Genomic DNA, 8,001 nt, shown 5'->3' with positions numbered 1-8,001 from the left:
TTTTAATTTTCACATAGTCCAGAAGGCCTTTGTTTTTACAACTGTTTGAGGAACACTTTCACTATTAAAAAAATATGTTTTGGCCTAACAAAGAAAGCAGCCTGCATGAACGCATTGCTGATGTGGGTGTCATCTGAATGTTGCTTAAAGTCCCAGTGTTACTGTGTATTTAAATATCTTCTTTATTTTTTTCTTAAAATTTCCACTCAGGCGATGATGTGACAATCTCAACTTCCATTTAAAAACATCGGCTAAACTTCTTGCTTATTATTGTGGAGAAAAAGATTTCTGTGTTTAGCCCAAAGAGTGTAATTCACGTTAAAATTTTAAATTACTGGTTCCTTACACTATGTATATGGACATACTGTGGATTATTATAAAAGATGCATAGAGTTTAATACAGGAAGATCAGGCAAGATTCAATAACTTTACACTAACAGTAGGTAATGTAAACAAAGCAAGAACTAGATCACAGTGCTCTGGAATAAGGATCAACCTGGAGTGAAGGACCAGTGAACAGAGCCAATGCCCCAGTTATCTTTTCCTTTTTAACTTTGGACATTTCAGTCATAAGTTCACTGCTAGATTGCCATTCTACAAAGCAGCTTTGTGAATTATCTCCTATAAGATTTGGGGAAAAAGGTATATTCTTTGTGTTGTTTCTTAGTGTGGGAAAAGAAGCAAGATAAAATCCTGTTAACATGAGCACCTAGATTCATTTTCTGTAGCTGTTCAATTAAATTATCAGTGTGGTTTCTTTTCCCTCTGTAGTCAGTGGAGAGTAAAATGGGCACTCCAAGGGGAAAATGGTGCTGTTTAAAAATTGCCTTACAGAAATACATCGCTTCTCCAGGTCTGTAGCTTCTGTCAGAGTGCAAGCCTAAGAAACTGGGCTGTTGTCAGTCATTTCCTCAAATGTGTATGACAACACATGTCAAGGATGTCAAGGACTAACCAATGCTCATGACTATGTAATCTCTGCATATGTCAAACCCACTGACTTTTTCTACTGCATATTCCCTTTTGAAAATGCTTTCTATATGTTTAGTGGTCATAAAATCAGGTTTTCCTCCTCTAAACTGCATAAAACTATGACAAAGACTTTTTTTTTGCCATGAGGATAAAACCTACAGTAGGTTGTTAAACAGATTACCAGTGTCAGTAAATGACTTGGAATTGCAGCTACACTTTTTTAAAAATAAAAATAGTATTGTGAAAAATACAGAGGAGAAACCTAACTTAGTAAAAACATAAAATACTACACAAGATGAAGAGTTGTTTGTTAGTTTGGCATTTGGAATTTAATGTCACATTAATGCCCCCTGCTGATAAGCCTTTGAAAATCTACTTTGGATTTAAGGAGAAGCAGGGGTACATCATGTTCAGTATTTAACTGTACTGTATATCAAGACTTTTCTTAAATTAAAAAAAAAAAAAATCTAGCATATATCCTACCAAAACTGCATTCAGCTTAAATAACTCAGATTACTTTTAAGTCTGCTTTATAATGAAGCCTGTGCTGTGAAAAACAGTAACAAAAATGTCTTTATAATTTACATACACAAACCTTTTCTACTGTTTGTTTAGTAAAAAAGACACAGTGAAGTAGCATGGCTACACAGGAAATAAATCTTAAAGGAGAAAAGGTACCTTTAAAATTCCATGAAGTAAGCAGATTATTATAATGAAATATAGCTTGCCAAAATCAAGAAATTGCAAGATGTATTGCCATTCAGGGTTAAACTCCAGGGAGCTAAATGATAGCTCTTTTCATGGCATTTTTTATCTATCTTCTAGCTAGGAAAAGATATCATTAGTATTGATTTTTACAGACTCTGTTGCATTTGGCAACACGGGCATTACATGATTCCATAAAATAGCCGGGGATTCATTCCCTCCCTCTCTACGCCACAGGGGGAAGTGCTTTTCCTCCACCGTTAGTGATTAAAAGAACACCACTGTGTTTCTTCCAGTTTGCAGCAATGCCTGCGGTGCTGAGCCTTAACTGTTGGCTCATTCGTCTCCCTGCCTGTCTGAGGTGCATAAAATCTTGCGCAAGTGTCCATCACTTCGGCTGATCAACTAAAGCTTGTAGGGACATCCACCCCTCTGTGACATTCCCTCTGAAGAGAGTGAGGAAACCTCTGCTGTCCTTTTCAGGCATGAGAGAGGAGTGAGCACAGCCTTTCACAGGTAGGGATCGTGTAAAGAGGCTTTCCAAAGGCACCGCAGCTCGTCAGGAGTGCGGTGAATGCAGTGAAAACAGTCGGAATGCTACAAGATGAAGTACTGTCTCCACGAGCCTCCAGCCGAAAGCTGAGCTGGGATGGGGCTGAGGCAGTCCTGGTACCCCTGTCCTGCTCCTGTCCCTCAGGTAGTCCACAGGAAAACTGGTACCTGCCCATGCAAGTTCTGCTCCCGGTCATTACCAATAGCTTGCACACACAGTGCCATATGAATGCAGAGGTTTGTGCGTTTTTCTCTTCCAACAGGAATTCAGGGAGATCATGATGGGGAAAAGCCCGCTGCAGCACACAGCCACATGAGCATTTCATGCAGCACTGTCACACATGTGGTACGCTTTTACTAGTGTGGAACAGTATGGGGATATTAATAAATAAGAATGTGTGGGAAAAGGCCAGTAAATTTTGTAGCATTAAAGCACTGATTTTTATCAATGAGAGAAGACTGTGGAGCACTGCACTATGGTGTCCCTGCCTTACCATTGCACTATGGTGTCTCAGCCTTTGGATTGTTATCCAAACCCAAATTTCTCTGGATCTGGTACTGGATCTGATGCATATCATGTGTCAGCCTGTTGTGGTGGCTTAACACCTGTAGGCAGCTCTGCACCACCAGGCCACTCTCTCATCTCCCCTCCTCAGAAGAACAAGGGGAAAAAATACAATGAAAAAAACCCTTGTGGGTTGAGATAAGGAAAGGGAAATCAAACACCAATTACCATCACAGGCAAAATAGATTCAGTGTAGGGAAGATTAATGTATATTCTTGACAGTTAATAACAAACTAGATCAGTAAGAACTAAAAGAAAACTAAAATCACCTTCCCCCCATCCACCCTCTCACACCTCCTCCCCCCAAGCAGCACAGGGGAACAGGGAATGGGGGCTGCGGTCAGTCCCTGAAGCTTCGTCTCCGCCGCTCCCTCACGGTCCCTCTCTGCCCCTGCTCCACGCGGGGTCCCTCCCACGGGATGCCGTCCTTCCCGAACTGAGCCTGCGGGGGCTGCCCACAGGCAGCAGCTCTTCAGGAACTGCTCCCACACGGCTCCGTACCACGGGGTCCATCCATCCCCCAGGAGCAAAATGCCCCAGCACGGGTCCCCCACGGGCGGCAGCTCCCCCCAGACCCCCTGCTCCTGCGTGGGCTCCTCTCCACGGGCTGCAGCTCCGGCCCGGGGCCTGCTCCTGCGGGGGCTCTCCATGGGCCGCAGCCTCCTCCAGGCCACATCCACCTGCTCCACCGGGGGCTCCTCCATGGGCTGCAGCTCTGGTCATTCCTTAAATCCACTCTCTCAGAGGCCCAACCAGCATTGCTCACTGGCTCTGCCCTGGCCAGCAGCAGGTCCTTTTGGAGTCAGCTGGATCTGGCTCCTATCTAACTACCAAAACCTTGCCACATAAATTCGATACATCTGTGGATTCAATTACTACACAATAGGTGCAAGAGCAGACCTGGAGTTACATAGATGTCTACACCATCTTGCACTCAGCCGTTAACACAAAGAGTTGAGAAGAAAGGAGGACTGGCTGGGAAGTACCCACATTACGCTTACCTCAACATAAAAAACAAATAGGGCAGCTGAACGTTGGGCCTACAACATACGTGCTTCTTTTCAACGGCTCTTAACAGGCAAGTTAGCATCACCATCACCAGTGTCCTCAGTAAACAGTATGGTGGATCTATAAAGAAGTCTCCTTTATTGTTTGAGAAAGCATTTTTATATTGTTTGAATTATCATGCCTTTTTGTTACAAAGCCAATGGTTACAAATTGCAAGTGAGAAAAGGAATTAAAAAACAACAGGACAGAATAATTTGCCAACTGTTGGGTCAGAAGCAGGTAGGTGCTTCTTGGACAACCACAGCATGAGATGACAAATGCTTGCACATGTATTTCTTCTGCGGCCAATAGCCATCAACCCAGGATTTGAAACAGGATATGTCAATCTCTTGAATTTTCTCCACCATGAACAAGAATTGTGCTGAAAAAATAAGGTATGTAGGATAGAGAGAGGAGGGCAAGCTATTATTGATGTTACTTATCTTTCTTAGTTGATCAAGACAGTGGATCTAGGAAAATGTGTTGATTCTGATTTTTTTTGACAGGGCAGTATCATGTCATGCATTCATTTGATGCATGTCCTTGTCTCGTCACAAGGTTACACACCTTCAGAGCTGGTATCAGAGGAATTATCCCAGACGTTAGAACATGCTCTTATGTCCTTGTTAGCAGTCTGACAGGGCAGATAGCCAAGGAGGCACCATGGTTGTTCACAGCATGTTGTTGTTATTCCTTCAGAAGAGTGGTGATGTTTTCCAAGCTCTTCTCCCTGCTCCTGCAACAGCCCCTATGTTTCCATCTACTGCTGCAATACCTATAGGAATTCCCAGTAGTGCCATGAATCTTAAGGTGATCTTCCTCCTGTTTTCTTAGTGGTCCCAAAAGTATCAAACAGAAACAAAAGCCATTACAAGCAAATCCATCTGTAGTAGAAATTGAAAATAATACTGACAATGATATGCAGGTTATAGTTTTGTGTCAATATGGATAATTATTACCTTTGAAAACAAAAATGTCAGAAGAATAATGTGCTTTTAATTAATAGGAGTATCTGAGGATTACAGATGTAGTGGGCCCGTGCAACTGGAGTTCAGAAATCTGAAAGCTCTGCATCAGCCTTCCAACACACTGGACCCCAGTGTCTCTACTTACTGCTACCCTACCTGTTACATCAGCAAATGGAAGAATACTTGGTTCTGTGGGCTTAGTTTATATTCATGTTCAGAGCTTGGCCTCATAAAAGCTATTATACTATTAAAATACACAGCACAACATGTTGGTAGGCTTTCCTCCTCCCTTTAAGCTGACAGTTTCAGCCTGTGATCTATAGGTTGCGGTCACCTGACGAAGTAGGCTTAAATTTATTACAAGGGAATCACTGGCAAAATATAAGGGTCTAGAAATTAAAAAACTGAAAGCTTGCTTTAAATGGGGACTTGGAGCAGTGTGTAGAATGGAATGAGTTACACCTGATAATCAAGCTGCCTCGTGTTGAGGCTCAATTGATTCTCCTCGAACGAAAAATTATTCCATTTACAGCATCGTTATGTCTGCATTGCCATTAGAGTTCTGTACCATTTTAACTACACAGCTAGGTTTGGAGAAATCCGGCTTCTGTATACAGATGAACTCTTAGGTAAGTTCAAGTTTCTGTAGTGTAAAGGGACAGAAATTCTTCAAGGACTGTGCTATAAAAAGGAAGCTGGGATTGTTTTTAACCATGTGTCAGTGTTTTCAGAAGCCATGCTAATCTCACAATACTTCTTTTCCTGAAACAAATGCCTTTGAAATATGTAAAACCCTTTTTTTTTTTGTATATGAATGTCTTCTTCAGCCTTATAAGCTATAGCTAGTCCAAACTTGATTGCGAAAATTGTATAATAATGCAATTAATTCTTGAAATGAACAAGAAGCTCTGCAGAGACCAGTCTGTTTTCTATACAGCCCCAGCTTCAAAGGCCTTTGGGTGCTTTTAGCACTCTTTCTGAGCTGCTTCCCAGCTTGTGTCACCGTGCTGACTGGACATAAAACCCGTAAAAAAGCCATGCCCTGAATTTGGCTGCTCTCAGAACATCGTGACTTGTGTGCCTCAGTTCCTTAAGAAAACTGACTGCGAAGTCAGTTATGTCAGGTGAGGGACTGAAAACGCTTCAGAGGAATGGCAGCTCTGAAAGATCACTGGTTTAATATTTATTCCGACACAGCATAAAATATGTGGCTATTCTGCATAATGAAACCGTTCACTTGGAGATGTTTAATACTAGGTGGAATTCCAATGTAGGTTATTCGTCTTTCTGCCTCCAAGTAAAGTATTTTTTCGCGATACATTCCTCTAGCAGCTGTGACTTTACTTTTTGATATTTTTATGAACAGTAGAGATGATTTGCTGCATCCAGTCAGTCTCTTTGCAGCCTAAAAGATTGCACAGTCAGCCAGGTCCTTGCCATCCACTCAGTGTGGTCAGAGATGATGAGAGCTTTTACTGTCCTGATACACTCTTCCTCTTTCTGCAGACCTGGGTGTGCTGTAGAAGTACCAAGGTGAAAACTTTTAAAGCATGTCATTTGTGATAAAAGGGTATAGAACAGATGCTTAACGAACTGCTGTAGAGGCTCTTGTTGATCCCTGAAGAATTCAGGCTGCTAACTCCCATTAATGCTAATGGGAGATATGTACCTATTACCCTCACACCTCAGTGGGAGAATAGGCCTTTTAGCTACTAGCACATCTGGATCAGATGGACTTCTAATTAATTGTTGTCTCCATCTTCTTTGTTATGTGTAAGGACAGGTTTTTCTGAGGTGAGCTGTTTAACTCTTTTCTTACCACTTTACCATCTACAACATGGAAAATTGGATCCGCTTATTTACAGGTACAGTCAGGGTTTATATAAGTTTATTTGAGTTGCAGTCAGGATTACAGTCAGTTTCAGGAGTCCTGCAAAAATGTCCAGAGACATACCATGAAAACTCTTGTCAAAGTAATTGTTTAAGTAAAATTGTCATGTAGTAACACAAACCCAATTCTTTTGACAGTATTTAAAGGAGGCTAGATTATTTAAGATAACAATGTTGTACTGATGAGATATTGTGGGTTTTTTTCAGGCACAAACACCAGAGGTACGAAATCTGTATCAGATGAAGGATGATTTATTAAGTAGATATCAATTGGCCACATATAAATACAGGCAGCACTTAAAAGAAAATTCTTGACCCCAGCACCAGCATGAGTTTCTGAGGCTTCACTGTAATCAGGATACTTCAGGATACGGTCTCAGTAATTCTTAGATGGAGGCTTGCTCTGTTTTTATAGAAGTGTGAAAGTGTGTCCGGAAGCTTCATGATGCATGTGATTGTTTCCAGTTGTCTGTGCTTCTAACACCCCTCTACTGCAGCAGCAGGACGAGAGCTCCCAGGTCTAGGACACACAGCTGAACATTACTGTTGCTGTCCAGTAGAGAGCAATAACACTCCTAACAATTCCTTCCAGCAGTAACACAGGAGTGCTATACATAGTTAACCTGTGTTTTCACGGCATACATACACTGTGTCTGCCAGATGCCCCAGTGTGTCTATTCTGGGAATTATGTGCTTTTACCAGCTGGCTTAAAAGAGCACAACAAGATTTTTCGGGCTTTGTGTAGCAATTGGTCACTAGAGCTCGTTCGGAAGGGGAGATGGAAGTCTGCTTAAAAAGGCTGGAACCTTTTCCTGCTGTGGGTGAGCCACAGCATGTGTCCACAGTTGAAAGCACTTAGGCATGTTTGTGGTGCTCTATTCATAATATTGCAAGTTTTGGTTTATAAACTGAAAACCACAGAAGCTTGCTAGAAACAAATAAACTGAGCAAGAGTATCAATAGTTATGTGATTGACTATCCACTAAGGAACATCTCATACAAAGTTTGAAAGGCTTCTTTCAGAAGGAATAAAAATGTGGTCTTTTATGTGTCATTTATGTGCAAGAACAATTTTCCAATTTTCAGTCATGCACATTAAAGGCATTGTAAGATATGTTATCAGTAACATGTGGGAAGACTGATAAGCTAAAAGAATTTACCTATTCATATCCAAATGTGAACAACAGGGTTTTTATTTTTTTTGTGTTCATTTACATGATTTATACAAGTGACAAAGTATCTCAGTACGCACAACAGAAGTAGATTTTCCAGTGGCTGTATGCTTGTCTTACAGGATTGTA

General features: G+C 41.4%; 1 protein-coding gene and 1 long non-coding RNA gene across 4 annotated transcripts in view; one reads left to right on the top strand and one right to left on the bottom strand.

Annotated features, from left to right (window-relative positions):
- The window catches only part of LOC106043056 (uncharacterized), a 16,809-nt gene extending 11,583 nt beyond the window's left edge, over positions 1 to 5,226 (bottom strand). The window contains exon 1 of the long non-coding RNA XR_007160030.2: positions 3,796 to 5,226. This is a non-coding gene — a long non-coding RNA (uncharacterized lncRNA). The remainder of the gene's footprint in view (positions 1 to 3,795) is intronic.
- PLPPR1 (phospholipid phosphatase related 1) overlaps positions 1 to 8,001 on the top strand; it is a 135,103-nt gene that overhangs the window by 85,490 nt on the left and 41,612 nt on the right. The gene's annotated exons all lie outside the window — the stretch shown is intronic.

This window comes from Anser cygnoides, chromosome Z, assembly GCF_040182565.1.
Source record: "Anser cygnoides isolate HZ-2024a breed goose chromosome Z, Taihu_goose_T2T_genome, whole genome shotgun sequence".
Lineage (NCBI taxonomy): Eukaryota > Metazoa > Chordata > Aves > Anseriformes > Anatidae > Anser > Anser cygnoides.
This window is presented reverse-complemented; position numbering and strand designations above follow the sequence as displayed.